General features: G+C 45.8%; 3 non-coding genes across 3 annotated transcripts; 2 read left to right on the top strand and 1 right to left on the bottom strand.

The window, feature by feature from the left end:
• The first annotated feature begins 6,428 nt into the window (after positions 1–6,428).
• On the top strand, positions 6,429–6,502 carry TRNAI-AAU. Its single transcript has one exon. It is a non-coding gene; the product is annotated as a tRNA-Ile (tRNA).
• Positions 6,503–6,572: 70 nt separating this feature from the next.
• TRNAV-AAC lies at positions 6,573–6,646 on the bottom strand. Its single transcript has one exon. It is a non-coding gene; the product is annotated as a tRNA-Val (tRNA).
• Positions 6,647–8,969: 2,323 nt separating this feature from the next.
• Positions 8,970–9,056, top strand: TRNAM-CAU. The gene is given in 2 exon segments: positions 8,970–9,007; positions 9,021–9,056. It is a non-coding gene; the product is annotated as a tRNA-Met (tRNA).
• The last annotated feature ends 9,022 nt before the right edge of the window (positions 9,057–18,078 follow it).

Below are 18,078 nucleotides of genomic sequence, written 5' to 3'. Positions count from 1 at the left end.
GCGTCATACTCCGAGACCTTTCATGAGTTTACTAGAGAGAACCCTACTCTCATAGATTGCGACGTTTAACAATCAGACTCATATAGGTGCGTTCTTCAAAAGATGTTCTGCAGGACAACATCTCTGCTTCAAAGAGCCACTTAGAACACATTACGATATACATCAATCTGCCATGCAGATTAGGAGAGTATTGCATCTTTATGGAGTGGTATTTTAACAGTAAGGGTACTCTCCTCCCAGTTGACCAACAGCTTGTCTTCCACATCTAATTCACGGGATCTCCGATCACAAAGAATAGGTTACCACTGTGAACAACTCATATTGTGGGTCTCATACCCATCTCCCTCGATGCATTATCTATCACATTACGTGATAGACCCTTGGTAAAAGGATCTGCCAGATTTTTAGACGTTTGGATATAATCCAACGCAATAACTCCGGAGTTTTTCATTTTCCTGACAGACTTTAACCTTCTCTGAACGTGTCTTGATGACTTCATGTTATCCTTTGAACTCCTCACTTTCGTGATCACAATTTGATTGTCGCAGTTCATAAGGACACCCGGTACATGTTTCTCAACAACCGACAAGTCATTCAAGAGCCGGCGAAGCCAATCTGCTTCAACCGTAGCTGTATCTAGTGCTGTGAGTTCTGCTTTCATTGCTGACCTCGTTAAGATGGTTTGCTTGCAAGACTTCCAAGAAACAGCGCCACCTCCATGAGTGAATACATAACCGCTCGTGGCCTTTATCTCATCAGCATCTGAGATCTAGTTTGAGTCACTATACCCTTCAAGCATCTTTGGGTGCCCGGTGTAGTGAATTCCATAATTTGCAGTGCCTTTCAAATAACGCAAAACTCTCTCTAGAGCTTTCCAATGCACATCTCCTGGTTTTGAGACAAACCGACTCAGTTTGCTAACAGCAAAAGAGATGTCAGGTCTTGTAGCACTTGCTAAGTACATAAGCGAGCCAATAATCTGAGAATATTTCAATTGATCTCTAGCAATTCTTCGATTCTTTCGAAGTAACACACTCGCATCATATGGTGTTGGAGAGGGCTTGCAGTCACTATAGCCAAAGCGACACAAGATCTTTTCCACATAGTGAGATTGAAAATGTAATCCCACCATCATCGTCTCTCAACAACTTGATGTTCAGAATGACATCAGCCACTCCTAAATCCTTCATCTCAAAACAACAAGATAGGAAATCCTTGACCTCCTTAATAACATTCAGATTTGTTCCGAAAATCAGTATGTCATCAACATACAAGCACAGGATAACTCCCTCGCCCCCACCATGGCGATAGTACACACATTTGTCAGCTTCGTTCACAACAAAGCCTGCAGCTGTTAAAGTTCTTTCAAACTTCTCATGCCACTGTTTGGGTGCTTGCTTAAGTCCGTACAAAGACTTCAGCAACTTGCATACTTTCCCTTCCTGACCATCTAGTACAAACCCATCTGGTTGTTCCATATAAATTTCCTCGTCCAACTCTCCATTTAGGAAAGCAGTCTTAACATCCATTTGATGAACGAGAAGACCATGCGAGGCAGCTAGTGAAAGTAGAACTCGAATAGTGGTCAGTCAAGCCACAGGTGAGTAAGTATCAAAGAAGTCTTCACCTTCCTTTTGGGTATAACCCTTAGCCACGAGCCGAGCCTTGTACTTTTCAATAGTACCATCAGGCCTAAGCTTCTTCTTGAATACCCATTTGCATCCTATAGGTTTGCACCCATAAGGACGATCAATTATCTCCCAAGTTTCATTTGCCAAGATGGAATCCATCTCGCTATGAACCGCTTCCTTCCAGTAGTCAGCATCTTCAAATGCATAGGCCTCTGAAATAGAACTGGGAGTGTCATCTATGAGGTACACAAGAAAATCATCACCAAAGGACTTTGCAGTCCTCTGTCTCTTGCTCCTAATAGGAACTTCATTGTTCTCCTCCACAGGACTTTCAAAGTGTTCCATCGAAATTGTAGGTTCGGTAATTGTAACTGGTTCCTGATTCGATGAACTAGGCATCTCCTGATTAGATGAGGTAGCCATATCCTTCATGGGAAAGATATCTTCAAAGAAAGTCGCATCATTCGACTCCATGATCGTACCGACATGCATGTCAGGTACCTCAGATTTTACAACTAAGAATCTATAGCCAATGCTATGAAAAGCATATCCCAGGAAAACACAATCCACAGTGTTTGGTCCAAGCTTCCGCTTCTTTGAAATTGGAGCATTGACTTTCGCCAAACAACCCCATGTTCGCAGATAAGAGAGTTTTAACCTTTTCTTCTCCCATTCCTCGAATGAAGTTATCTCTTTGTTCTTTGTGGGGACTCGGTTCAGGACATGACATGCTGTCAATATCGCCTCCCCCCACCATGCCTTGGAGAGACCCGATGTGTCTAACATGGCGTTAACCAAATCAGTTAGAGTACGGTTCTTTCTTTCGGCCACCCCATTTGACTGAGGTGAGTAGGGAGGCGTCCTCTCATGGATTATACCATGTTCCGCACAAAAAGCATCAAACTCATTGGAAAAATACTCTCCACCACGGTCAGACCTAAGCCTCTTGATTTTCCGATCAAGTTGGTTTTCCACTTCAGCTTTATAGATCTTGAAAAAATTCAAAGCCTCATCCTTAGATTTTAGAAGATACACACGGCAGTATCTAGTGGAGTCATCAATTAACGTCATGAAATATTTCTTTCCACCTTTTGTCAACACACCATTCATTTCACACAGATCTGAATGTATGAGCTCTAGTGGTGCAAGATTTCTTATTTCCGCAGTCGTGTGAGACTTACGAGGTTGCTTAGCTTGCACACACACTTGACACTTAGATCCCTTGACGGTGGTGAAACTAGGGATTAAGTTCAACTTCGCTAGTCACGACATGCAACCAAAGTTAACATGACAAAGACGTGAATGCCACACACTGGATTCACTATTGTTGCAAATATGATTAACAACTTTATTGCAAACGTCTGATAAGGATAAACGAAACAAGCCTCCCGACTCACAGCCTTTACCAACAAAGGTTCCATACTTGGATATTACAAATTTATTCGACTCAAAGACAAGCTTGTAGCCATCTCTACACAGAAGAGATCCGCTAACAAGATTTTTATTGACGGAGGGGACATAATGCACGTTCTTCAGCCACACGATCTTTCCCGAAGTAAACTTCAGATCGACCGTGCCAACACCACGAACAGAAGCACTTGAACCGTTGCCCATCAGCACGGTTGAAGTCCCCGTGGTCTGATAAGACGAAAACATGGAAATATCACCGCATACATGCACATTAGCACCCGTGTCAATAACCAGTCAGGAGAATGACATACTGAAAGAATAGTGGGAAATATACCATACCCAGCATCCTTCATGTCAGTGTCTCTAATGACAACATTAGCGGTCTTGCCGCCTTTCCCAGGATGACGCTTGTCATAGTGATTAGGGCAACTAGGAGCCCAATGATCAGGATCCCCACACACATGACAAGCACCTTTCTTCTTGCCATTCTTCTTCTTGAAATTCGTGTGTTGCACAGCCTTGTTCTTCCCATCAAACTTTGCTTTTCCATCAAACTTGCCCTTGTTCTTGAACTTGTGGGGCTAGAAGTTCTGCTTCTGTACCACATTGGCACTAGATCCTCCCTCAATACCTCGAGCACGTGTGTCCTTTGCTCTCGCCTTTTCTTCCACATCAAGAGTGCCAATGAGATCCGGGACGGAAAACTCCTGCCTCTTATGCTTCAGCAAGGTAGCAAAGTTCCTCCATGAAGGAGGAAGCTTAGTGATGATACCTCCGGCAACAAACTTGTCCGGTAGCATACAACTGAAGTGCTCAAATTCTCTAGCAAATGACTGTATCTCATGAGCTTGCTCAACCACGGAGCGCTCTTCAGTCATCCTGTAATCATAGAATTGCTCCATGATGTACAACTCAGTGCCAGCATCCGAGACCCCAAACTTGGCCTCGAGTGCATCCCACATATCTTTTTCATTATCAATTGACGCATAAGCATCAACTATGTTCTCACCAAGAACACTCAAGAGAGCAGCCTTAAACAGAGTATCCATTTTCTGAAAAGCTTGTGCCTGTTGAGCATCAGGCTCTCCTTCAGGTTTGCCGAGAGTGGCGTCATAGCAACTCATGGTTTGAAACCATAAGACTGCTCTCACGCGCCACATCTTATAGTGGATACCCTCAAACATAGGAGGTCTCATGGAAGCAGCAAAACCACTCGGGGTAAATTGCCTATAATAAGGTTTTTGGATTGTTGGAAATATGAGCAATTTACCAGATGATTTTATTAACAGAAATACTAGATAAAGCATGACTAATATAGTAGAGATAAAACAAGTCATGTGTTCTAACAGAGAGAAGGAAAATAGCTTCCGCATATATGAACTGTAGCTTATCATATCTATAGCAGACAGTAGAACTAGTTGCATATATGAGGTAGAACCTAACATATTTAGGGCAAGTACTAGTACGAGAAACTGTGGCAGGATATCTAACAGAAAGAAGAACACATACGGGACAGCAGCAGCAGTAGCACTGGACTTGGGGTCGGCGTCCTCGCCAGCCATGTCGTCGAGGAGGTTGTCGACGTCGGGGAAGAAATCGTCGTCGGGGAAGTAGTCGTTGGAGTCCGGGGCGTCCGTGACGAAGGAGTCAGTCAGTAGTCGCGCAGAACGCTCCCCAAAAACCTTATCACCCTTCTCCCATACAGGACTCAAAGAGGTGCGGTTCCGGAGGCCTACTGTCCCGACCTGCGGTGCATGCCGCAAGCCGGGATGAGGAAGACAGCAGCAGCTCAGAGATTGGAACCGGTGGCGAGAGGAACGAGAAGTTCTGGTGCGTCTCTCTGAGAGGAGCGACCTCCCTTTTATAGGCGTAAGAGAAGAAGGCGTGAGGCTGCGCCGGGAGCTGAAGGGAACGCAGGAGATGAAACGAACAGACAGCAGCCGAAGGGGGCAGCGTTCGTATTCAATATCCACTACAGCAAAAACTTTCCAGCTCCCGAGTGACCTTTCGTATACCCGTAGTGCGTGGCAAAAATTTAGACATCGGCTCATTCCCGCAACCCGCGGCGCAGCGCGTCATGCCGAGGCGGGCGGCGGAGGAGGAGCGCGCGTGGATATCCCTCTTGTTTTCATGCTCGTACAAGTGGGGAAAGAACCTCCCTTATAAGGAGGTCCAACTCCCACTAAACTAGCAATGTGTGACTAAACTTTAGTAGTATCCCTTGCCTTGCACAGATGGGCTAAGTGGGCCTCTAGAATTTATTAGGAATTTCTGAAATAGTTATTGGACTGCCTAAAATGGACTAAATTCCAGCATCCATAACATCAAAAATTGACGTGAGGGAGAAAAATTGTGACAACTCAGTTGTACACGGCATGCTAGCGCGTTCATCAACAGCATCCATCTTTCACCGAAGAAACAAAAAATGAAAACGAAAAAGAATCTTGCGTATTTTTTTTTCCTTTTGTATAGTAGCAGATGACTTTATTGTTATGTAGCTGTTGCATGATGATTTGCGCACACATCACATCACATAAAGTCGGAAACAGTGACAAAAAAGATTCCAACAAAGACAAATATTTGCATGCAAAGATAGCGAAATGGGAAACTAGACAAGGACGAAGATTTATTGGTGTATTGTGTGGATGGCTCCTATGAGCAAAGATGATTTTCCTACTTGCTCCTTGTGATGATTTTTCTTCTCATCATAAGATGGATATACGACTTTTATCCCCGTTTATACTCCCATGGCTTTAAACGTCGCAAACCCTGACAACGATCAATTAAGTGAGGTGGCCAGTATTTCATATGGCGTCTTGGTTGATCCATGCATGCCAGCCGTTATTTTCGTATCCAGGTATAGAGAAGGGAGGGATACCACGAAAAACATAGTTCTTCTTCCAAAAGATAGTGTCCTCGGTCCAAAAGAATTGAACAAAATTTGGCTATGTGCATCCTATGATACAGAAGTCGAGAGTGATTATTTTCTCTTGGAGGGCTTAGATCGGGTATATATAGTTGCCATTAATTACCCGCTTGCGCATATGCTTTTCATCACTATGTAGCTGTTGCAAGATGATTTGCATACCCATCCCATCACAGACACAATGACAAAAAGGCTCCAACAGCTACGAATACTTCCCAACGTCGACAGTCAAATGAGAATCTTGATAGCCAAGAATTTTGCTGATGGCTCCAACGAACAAAGATGGCTTTACCTCTGGTTCATATTATCAGTATAAGAAAGGCAAAAAAAAAAAAGAGCTCCGGTGATCTGCTTACTCTTTTCATCACATCACAAGGGAGATACCGTGCAAGCCATATTCAGTTTGAGCGTCCAGCAATACGCAGTGAATTATAATACGACAAAATATGAATTTCGCACCCGGCCTATTAGCTCAGCTGGTTAGAGCGTCGTGCTAATAACGCGAAGGTCACAGGTTCGAGACCTGTATGGGCCATTAATCTTTTTTTTCTTTCTTCTTTTTTTTACTCAATGGAAAATGCGAGCAAAAAGAAAACATAATTAGATGGCTTCGCCCGGGTTCAAACCGGAGACCTTCAGTGTGTTAGACTGACGTGATAACCAACTACACCACGAAACCAGTTGACGTCTTGATCGGTAAAGCTTATAAGATCGGTATAAGCGTCCAGCAATCTCCAAAGACATGCACAACATCATTCACTGTTGGTCCACTATTTTTACGAGACGGTTGTCCTTTAAATTTTGGGGGCAGCTATGCGTCCGCCGGCGGATCGTTTTAAAAGATCGGTTGGGTCGCCAGCCATCGGATCTGGTGCATGGAGTGGCCAACGGCACTCTCCATTATTGCAACACAAGCCTTGTTGTGGAAATATTTTGCAACCAGCATCGCCCTTCATTATTGCAACGCATGCCTTGTTGCACATTTTTTTTACACCCTTCATTATTGCAACACAAGCCTTATTGCGGAATTTTTTTGCAACCAAGATCTTGTTGCAGATTTTATTTTTTTGCAACTAGCAACATCCTCCATTATTGCAACACAAGCCTTGTTGCAGAATTTTTTCGCACCATAGATTTTGTTGCAGAATTCTTTTGCCATGTTATTGAAGAAGGAGCTTTTGCAACACACAGGATATTGCAGAAAAAATTGCAACAAAGATGATGTTTCAGAAACACCGCCGCCGTTGCTGACAACACCGTCGCTATTCGCACGGCCGGTGATGGTCAGGGGCGGCAAGGACGAGGTCTTGCATGCAGTCGCAGTTCCCTGAACCACGCACTAGCTGCAAAAAACAACATCATCTAGTAAGAGATTTGGGTGGGAGATTGAGAGAAGGCTTGAGAGAGACAAAACGCCATGGAAGAAAGGAAAAGGTTGAGTGATTGGTGTGGGTGAGATAAAGATGAAGGAAACTACTCCATACAGATAATGCTGGACGGGTCCCACGCAACACGCACATCGCACGGGAGAGGCGGCGGATGCTCGCGCTGGATCGGCCATCTGATCTGAATCGTTTTCCTTAAGTTTTCCATGGCAATAATTCACTGCATTATGTTCTAAGATTTATGGAGACAAACCTGCAATAAATTATAAATCGGTGCCAATGAAAGCAGAAAGCACATGGAAAAGACACACACACCCGTCCAACATGAATACATGATGCTTCAGAAATTCCCTTCTACCATGATGTATCTGGGATAGTAGTCATTAGTGAAAGAACAATAGTTATACAAACGAGTGAAGTGAAACCATCTCCAATAGTTCAACGATTCTTATCTTCAGACCATTCTGGGCGATTTATGAACATTATGGCGAATATGATTGCGACATTTATGGCTCCCACATAAATAAGAAGTTGTGCGACAGCTACAAAGTACAAATTAAATAATAAAATGGAATACGGATATATAAACAAGAATTAATCCCAATGAAAAGGCAGAATAAATAGGGTCGGTAACTAATACTACTTGTAAACCCCCTAGTAGAAGAAGAAATCCCCCAAATAGCATAAGAATCTGATATATTGGTCTAGATAAATCCACTATGGATAATACTAAATTAATAGTTTTAAATTTTTCATGAGCTAACTAAAACTAAAGGATTCAAGAGGAAAAACGGATCAAGATAAATTTTATGTGTATAAGCTGTATATAGTTAGAAATTATATTATATCACGAAAATCTAGTATGATTCGGACTAAGAAATAATTTCCAATAAGCAGTAGTTATTTTTAGTTTAATAAATAATAATTATTTTTTATAACAAAAAAGGCAAAATCAAAGTTTAGTAATCAGTAGTTGTTCTTGAATTCAAAGATTTTTCTTTGTTTATTTTACGTTCAGAAAAATTCCTAATTGTTTGAACTATGTAATCTCCCACTATGGAGAGGCGAGACTACGAACCAACTTTGTGTTTATCGATACGTACAGTACACCCATATATGGATTCTCATCACAACCTGCTATTATCTGTTTTTATATCGGATGGATTGGTTTGCTGGCCAATGAACCTGCATAAAAGAAGTGCAAGGGCTGGATCAGATGGTGGTCCATTTGTGCCCCCAAAGTACACTTTGATGGAATGATGGATCCTTGAGAAGTAGGCTCCATATTTTTGCATTTTTCTTTTCTTTTCTTGAGAACCATGGGGTCGTTGGAATCATTAACTGATTGGTTGATAGTTATTATCACTGTGTCGGCCATGAAATGAACAAGATGAGCTTGCTGCTGTTGCATGAGCTTTGCTGAAATCGAAATGTACAGACACCGTTTAGAATCTCTCGCGGTTGCATACGTAAAACTGGTGCTGGGAATGAACATGAGTAGAATCAGATCACTAACTGATGCCTCGCAGCTGGAGACTGGACCGTGACACCACACTATTTTACTGGCTTCAGAGATAACATTTATAACTAACTTTTGATAAAAAGAAATATCACAATGGGGCGGTGGCGCAGTTGGCTAGCGCGTAGGTCTCATAGCTAAAGCGAGTGATCCTGAGGTCGAGAGTTCGAGCCTCTCTCGCCCCATTTTTTATTTAATATTTTGCTGGCATTAAATTATTTCCCTTTTGGCTCCTAGTTAAAAATCTTTTGGTGGCTTAAAAAATAAGCCGCTTTCCCCAGCTTTTTTCATAAGCCGTCTCTCTTATACATTGAGAATTTTAAACTAGTTATGGGATAATTAAATTAGAAGCCTCGTCAAGTTGGCCCTATGTCTGACCTTGTTACGACTTTTGCTGTTGCTTAGCTCGTATGCAACCACGAAACTTCTTGCCAGCTTTTTTCTTTTTTCATTTTCCCGTACGATGGATTAGGCAGGCGGTACTGCAATCAAGAGATAACGGAACATCAAAACTAAAGATTAAAAAAAGATGATAAAGGAACAACACCTAGGAAGGATAAAACTTCAGGCCATGCTTCCACGGTTCTTGTACCAAATCCAGTCCTTGGTGCCCTCTTAAGTTCTTATGTTTTGCCGTCGAGTTAAATATATATATAACCCCCTAGACTTCCAGATTTCGACCATATCACCCCCTCAATTCAAAAACGGGTACTTAATCGCTTGAAATACCGGACAAAACACCCCCAAGGCACTTCTTAAGCGGTTTCTGACGGTGATGTTGGTAACGTGGCGCGAACCAAGACAGAGAACACGGCTAGACCGGCCACATCGAGCGCATCCGCTCAGCCTCCTGTTAAAGAACTCAACTATAAATAACTATTAAATAAATAGAAGTGGTGAAGTGCCCTAAGGAGGGAAGGGGGGGCATATGCCCCTTTTCATGTTGATTTTGTGTTCTGCAAATCAATTTTTTTGTAATTTATTTAATATGTAGATATATTGGACCCTTAATTAAGATGGGCCTTAGGCCGCCACACCTTTTGCCATAGACATTCAGATTTCGACCATATGACCCCCTCAATTCAAAAACCGGGTACTTAACCTCCCAAACTTTGAAATACTGGATAAAACACCCCCAAGACACTGCTTAAGCGGTTTCTGACGGTGGTTTTGTGACGTGGCGCGAACCAAGACAGAGAATATGGCTGCACCGGCCACATCGAGCGCACACGCTCAGCCTCCTGTTAAAGAACTTAACTATAAATAACTATTAAATAAATAGAACATGACAAAGTGCCCTAAGGAGGGGGGGATATGCCCCTGTTCGTGTTGATTTTTTGTTCTGCAAATCAAATATTTTGTAATTTATTTAACATGTAGATATATTGGACCCTTAATCAAGATGGGCCTTAGGCAGCTGCACCTTTTGCCATGGCCTAGGGGCAACCCTGGCGTCCGAATGGCGAGGACGGGCAGCGCGCGCTCTTATGGTCGATAGCGTTGGCCGGGAATAGACGGGGCATGTGTGGAAGCAGTGCGCTCAGCGCGGCCACCACCATGATGAGGAGTGGTTGGGAGAGACCCAATGCAAGCGGTCGGTGCAGTGACGTTTTCGGCCTTACCTCATGGCCACATTAGCGCAACGGTCGTCAAAACCACTTAGCAGGGTATCATGGGGTGTTTTATCCGGCATTTCAAATTTTGGGGCACTAAGTACCTGGTATTTGAGTTGAGGGGGGTGATGTGATCGAAATCTGGAAGTCTAGGGGGGCTATATACATTTAACTCTTTTGTCGCCCCACCTGCTACTCTGTTCCTGAACCACAAAGGTGTGAGAAGGACAAGGTAACACTTGTGTGTTCATCCCTCATGTGCCTAGGATCAAGTCGAAATCGCACATATATTCCCTCATGTGTGTTCATCCCTCTCTCAGTAAAGCACCCACTCCAGTCTAGTAACTAGAACACGTCACATGATAACACATACAACAAATGTTGTCGGTCGCTTGTTTCACATGCAAAGATTCTCCTATTTTTCAATCATAAATTTTATTAGAGAGGACAAGAGGATGAAGACTTTGCTTCACAGGCAGTTGTTCAGACTTGGCTTGTACGAGTTCCTGTGAACCTGTTGGCACGTGACTTGTAGTAGTAGCCTGCGCAAGTGGGCTGGCAACATCAGATGACTTCTTTGTTGGTGATGCTCCTTTGAGTACCGAGTTGTCATTTCCACGATGCAAACCCAAGATCTTGCTTTTATTGGTTGTGTCTGACAGTGACCTTGTTGAAGACATTGTTTTGGGAACGTAGTCTTTCTCCAGGGTGAAAACCTATGATATTTGATCAGGCGCCGACAAACGTTCGTGCATTGTTTCCTTCCTGGCTTCCTGGAGGCATTGCTTTTGAAGAACCTTCTTTGTAGTATGGGTGCTGTCTTTGGTGGTGGTTAGAGTACTGCTACTGTGGGTGATTGATCATCATGGCAGGGTATTTTTTTTTTTTCGTTTCTCAATCTTTTTTGGTTGTGTGCATGCTAGATGTCCTTTTTAGACATCTTGTTGATGCAGAGACTAGATGTAATTGGTATCTACTTAATATTAATATATTCCCCTTTTGAAAAATGATGGAAAGGGTTATGAGCATTTGATCTTGTTACATATGGGGGTATCCCTTTTCTCAAGAACCAAACCAGGTACAACAACATACAGTACACAATTCTTCAAAATGCATACGCACGTGTAAGACTTTGAACGCCACATAACACATCCGTACGTATATGCTCAAATATCTTTACTTCTAATGGAGCAGTTGGTAGTCTCCGCCGGTCAATTTTCGTCCCACTAGAGATGGTTTTTTTCGTCCTCGATCCCACCTCCCGCATCCCATCGATTCCCCCCTCCGCCCTCGAACCAGAAAAAAACGGTATGCTCCCACAATGTCCAGTGCTAAACCCTCCGGTTGATAAAAGAACTCGTTCTGAAAATAATCTACGAAAATAAACCTACAAAAATTAGCCAGACGCTCGCACCCAAATCCTTGTGCCCTCGATGCACTTGCCCACCGCCGCTCTCCTCTGCACCAACCCCAACCCCGCTGCCGCCTCAATCCCACCGCCGCCGGGTTCCTCCTCCTCTAGCGCCGCCGCTCTAGCCCCTCACCTTCTTAGCCTGGATCCGCGCGACAAGGTGTTGGGGCTATGGGAGAGAAGGCTCCATATCGCGCGACAAGGTGAGGGGCGCCCAGATCCGCAGCGGCACCACCACGCCCTCGTCCACCTGGCCCTCGAGGTCAGCCATGAAGGTCCGGCCCGACCAATGGATGGATGGGGATGAAACCCTAGCCCAAAACCCACCCATGGATGGATGGGGATGGGGTGACGACAACGGCGGCGACGGCCTTCTCTCGGTGCTTGCTGATGTGGTGGACATCGACGTTGGTGACGGGTTGCAGCACGTAGACATCAAAGGTACTGACGCCCTCCATCCTCCTGTTGGGGATCGTAGCAGAAATTTAAAATTTTCTACGCATCACCAAGATCAATCTATGGAGTAATCTAGCAACGAGGGGAAGGGGAGTGCATCTACATACCCTTGTAGATCGCTAAGCGGAAGCGTTGCAAGAACACGGATGAAGGAGTCGTACTCGCAGCGATTCAGATCGCGGTTGATTCCGATCTAAGCGCCGAACAACGGCGCCTCCGCGTTCAACACACGTGCAGCCTGGTGACGTCTCCCACGCCTTGATCCAGCAAGGGGAGAAGGAGTGGTTGGGGAAGACTCCATCCAGTAGCAGCACGACGGCGTGGTGGTGAAGGAGGAGCGTGGCAATCCTGCAGGGCTTCGCCAAGCACCGCGGGAGAGGAGGAGCACTTGGGAGAGGGGGAGGGCTGCGCCAGAACTTGGGTTGCGGCTGCCCTCCCACCCCCCACATATATATAGGGGCAAGGGAGAGGGGGGCCGCTCCCCTCAGATCCAATCTGAGGAGGGGGCGCCGGCCAGGGGGGTTGCCTTGCCCCCCAAGGCAAGTGGGGCGCCCCCCTTTAGGGTTCCCCCAAACCCTAGGCGCATGGGCCCTAGGGGGGAGGCGCCCAGCCCACTAAGGGGCTGGTCCCTCTCCACACACAGCCCATAGGGCCCTCCAGGGCAGGTGGACCCTCCCGGTGGACCCCCGGAACCCCTTCGGTGGTCCCGGTACAATACCGGTAACCCCCCGAATTGTTCTGGTGACCGTATGATGACTTCCCATATATAAATCTTTACCTTCGGACCATTTCGGAACTCCTCGTGACGTCCGGGATCTCATCCGGGACTCCAAACAACATTCGGTAACCACGTACATCTATTCCCTATAACCCTAGCGTCATCGAACCTTAAGTGTGTAGACCCTACGGGCTCGGGAGTCATGCAGACATGGCCGAGACAACTCTCCGGTCAATAACCAACAGCGGGATCTGGATACCCATGTTGGTTCCCACATGCTCCACGATGATCTCATCGGATGAACCACGATGTCAAGGATTCAATCAATCCCGTATACAATTCCCTTTGTCTATCGGTACGATACTTGCCCGAGATTCGATCGTCGGTATCCCGATACCTTGTTCAATCTCGTTACCGGCAAGTCTCTTTACTCGTTCCGTAACACATCATCCCGTGATCAACTCCTTGGTCACATTGTGCACATTATGATGATGTCCTACCGAGTGGGCCCAGAGATACCTCTCTGTTACACGGAGTGACAAATCCTAGTCTCGATTCGTGCCAACCCAACAGACACTTTCGGAGATACCAGTAGTGCACCTTTATAGCCACCCAGTTACGTTGTGACATTTGGCACACCCAAAGCACTCCTACGGTATCCGGGAGTTGCACAATCTCATGGTCTAAGGAAATGATACTTGACATTAGAAAAGCTTTAGCATACGAACTACACGATCTTGTGCTAGGCTTAGGATTGAGTCTTGTCCATCACATCATTCTCCTAATGATGTGATCCCGTTATCAACGACATCCAATGTCCATGGTCAGGAAGCGTAACCATCTATTGATCAACGAGCTAGTCAACTAGAGGCTTACTAGGGACATGGTGTTGTCTATGTATCCACACATGTATCTGAGTTTCCTATTAATACAATTCTAGCATGGATAATAAACGATTATCATGAACAATGAAATATAATTTATTATTGCCTCTAGGGCATATTTCCAACAGTCTCCCACTTGCACTAGAGTCAATAATCTAGTTCACATCGCCATGTGATTAACACTCGCAGGTCACATCGCCATGTGATCAACATCCAAAGAGTTTACTAGAGTCAATAATCTAGTTCACATCACTGTGTGATTAACACTCAATGAGTTCTGGGTTTGATCATGTTATGCTTGTGAGAGAGGTTGTAGTCAACGGGTCTGCCATATTCAGATCCCTATGTATTTCGCAAAACTTTATGTCAATATCGTAGATGCTGCTACCACGTTCCACTTGGAGCTATTCCAAATTGTTGCTCCATTATACATATCCAGTATCTCTACTCAGAGCTATCCGGATAGGTGTTAAGCTTGCATCGACGTAACTCTTTACGTCGAACTCTTCATCACCTCCATAATCGAGAAACATTTCCTTATTCCTCTAAGGATAATTTTGACTGCTATCTGGTGATCCACTCCTAGATCACCTTTGTACCCTCTTCCCAGACATGTGGCAAGGCACACATCCGGTGCGGTACTCAGCATGGCATACCGTATAGAGCCGAAGCATAGGGGACGACCTTCGTCCTTCCTCTTGCTTCTGCCGTGGTCAATCTTTGAGTCTTACTCAACTTCACACCTTACAACTCAGGTAATAACCCCTTCTTTGACTGATCTATTTTGAACTCCTTCAAAATCATGTCAAGGTGTGCGTTCTTTGAAAGTATCATCAGGCGTCTTGATCTATCTCTATAGATCTTGATGCCCAATATGTAAGCAGCTTTATCCAGGTCTTCCTTTGAAAAACACTCTTCAAACAACCGTTTATGCTTTCCAGAAATTCTACATTATTTCGGATCAACAATATGTCATCCACATATACTTATCAGAAATGTTGTAGTGCTCCCACTCATTTTCTTGTAAATACAAGTTTCTAGCAAACATTGTATAAACCTAAAAGCTTTGATCCCTCCATCAAAGCATATATTCTGACTTCGAGATGCTTGCTCTAGTCCATAGAAGGATCGCTGGAGCCAGCATACCTTTTAGCATCCTTAGGATCGACAAAACTTTGATTGTATCACATACAACTCTTTCTTACAAAAACTGGTAAGAAAACTTGTTTTTGACATCCATCTGTCAGATTTCATAATCGAAAAATACAGCCAATGCTAACATGACTTAAGCATCGCTATGGGTGAGAAATTCTCATCGTAGTCAACTCCTTGAACTTGTGAAAAGACTCTTTCCCACAAGTCGAGCTTCATAGATGGTAACATTACCGCCCACGTCCGTCTTCTTCTTAAAGATTGATTTATCTCAATGGCTTGCCGATCATCGGGCAAGTCCACCAAAGTCCATACTTTGTTCTGATACATGGATCCTATCTCGGATTTCATGGCTTCTAACCATTTGTCGGAATACGGGCCCACCATCGCTTCTCCATAGCTCGTAAGTTCATTATTGTCTAACAACATGATATCTAAGATACGATTACCGTATGAGGGAGTCCTGGATTAGGGGGTGTTCGGATGGCCGGACTATACCTTCAGCCGGACTCCTGGACTATGAAGATACAAGATTGAAGACTTCGTCCCGTGTCCGGATGGGACTTTCCTTGGCGTGGAAGGCAAGCTTGGCGATGCGGATATTCAAGATCTCCTACCATTGTAACCGACTTTGTGTAACCCTAACCCTCTTCGGTGTCTATATAAACCGGAGGGTTTTAGTCTGTAGGACAATTTCATCATACAACAATCATACCATAGGCTAGCTTCTAGGGTTTAGCCTCTCTGATCTCGTGGTAGATCTACTCTTGTACTACCCATATCATCAATATTAATCAAGCAGGACGTAGGGTTTTACCTCCATCAAGAGGGCCCGATCCTGGGTAAACATTTTGTCCCTCGTCTCCTGTTACCATCCGGCCTAGACGCACAGTTCGGGACCCCCTACCCGAGATCCGCTGGTTTTGACACCGACATTGGTGCTTTCATTGGGAGTTCCTCTGTGTCGTCGCTTTTAGGCCCGATGGCTCCTTCGATCATCAACAACGATGCAGTCTAGGGCGAGACTTTTCTCCCCGGACAGATCTTCGTCTTCGGCGGCTTCGCACTGCGGGCCAACTCGCTTGGCCACCTTGAGAAGATCGAAAGCTATGCCCCCGGCCATCAGGTCAGGTTTGGAAGCCTAAACTACACGGCTGACATCCGCGGGGACTTGATCTTCGACGGATTCGAGTCATAGCCAAGCACGCCGCATTGTCTCGATGGGCATGATATAGCTCTGCCGCCGAGCAACACTTTGGAGGCCGCACACGCACCGGTTCCGACCATTGATTCGGAGCCCACTGCGCCGATTGAGGATCAACGGTTAGACGCTGCCTTAGGGGCTGCGATCTCAGAGGCGATCGAGCCGAACTCCAGCCCCGCACTCCGCATAGTCCGTGACTCCGAAGAGTCGGATTCCTCTCCGAACTCCGTGCCCCCCGCGCCCCTGCCGATCGAATCCGATTGGGCGCCGATAATGGAGTTCACCGCCGCGGACATCTTTCAGCACTCGCCCTTCGGCGACATCCTAAATTCTCTAAAGTGTCTCTCTTTATCAGGAGAGCCCTGGCCGGACTACGATCAGCAAGGTTGGGATGCGGACGATGAAGAAATTCAAAACCCACCCACCACCCACTTCGTAGCCACTGTCGACAACTTAACCGACATGCTTGACTTCGACTCCGAAGACATCGACGCCATGGACGACGATGCAGGAGACGAACAAGAACCAGCACCTGTAGGGCGCTGGAAGGCCACCTCGTCATATGACATATATATGGTGGACACTCCAAAGGATGGCGAAGGCGATGGAACAGTGGGGGACGATACCTCTAAGAAATAGCCCAAGCGCCGCTGTCAGCGGCGCCGCTCTAAATCCCGCCAAAGCAAAAACGGTGATTCCAACACGGGAGATAATACTACTCTGGATAGCGCCGAAGAACACCCCCTCCAGCAAAATTCAGCACAGGAGGACAGAGAAGCCAGCCCTCACGAGAGAGCGGCGTCCCAAGAGGTTGAGGACGATAATTATACGCCCCCCCTCTGAAGACGAGGCAAGCCTCGACGACGACGAGTTCGTCGTGCCAGAGGATCTCGCCGAACAAGAGCGTTTTAAACGCAGGCTTATGGCCACGACAAGCAGCCTCAAGAAAAAGCAGCAACATCTTAGAGCTGATCAGGATTTGCTAGCTGACAGATGGACCGAAGTCCTTGCGGCCAAAGAGTATGAACTCGAACGCCCCTCCAAGAGTTACCCAAAGCGCAGACTGCTACCCCGACTAGAGGAGGAAGCACCTACATCACCAGCGCATGACATGGCCGACCGGCCACCTCGTGGCCGCGACAGAGAGGCCTCTTGGCCCTACACTCAAGCCATGCCCCGACACCGCGTTAAGCATACTAAGGCATGGGAAAACACGCCCGACCTGCGCGACATACTGGAGGACAAGGCAAGAAAAACAAGATCGATCTACGGATCGCGCAGGTGCCCCACGACACGTGACGGTGATCGTCACTCCGGATGCAATAAATCCGGTCGGGCCGAACTCAACAGACAAAGCTCCTTCGAGCTGCGTCGTGATATAGCCCAATACAGAGGCACCGCACACCCACTATGCTTCACAGATGAAGTAATGGATCATAAAATCCCTGAGGGCTTCAAACCCGTAAACATCGAATCGTACGATGGCACAACAGATCCTGCAGTATGGATCAAGGATTATCTCCTTCATATCCACATGGCCCGCGGTGACGATCTACACGCCATCAAATACCTCCCACTCAAACTTAAGGGACCGGCCCGGCATTGGCTTAACAGCTTGCCAGTAGACTCAATCGGTTCTTGGGAGGACCTGGAAGCCGCATTCCTCGACAACTTCCAGGGCACTTACGTGTGACCACTGGACGCCGATGACCTAAGCCACATAATTCAGCAGCCAGAGGAATCGGCCAGGCAATTCTGGACATGGTTCC

Source organism: Triticum urartu, chromosome 3 (genome assembly GCF_003073215.2).
Source record: "Triticum urartu cultivar G1812 chromosome 3, Tu2.1, whole genome shotgun sequence".
NCBI lineage: Eukaryota > Viridiplantae > Streptophyta > Magnoliopsida > Poales > Poaceae > Triticum > Triticum urartu.
Note: the sequence above shows the minus strand (reverse complement) of the source record. Positions and strands in the feature narration are given on the sequence as shown.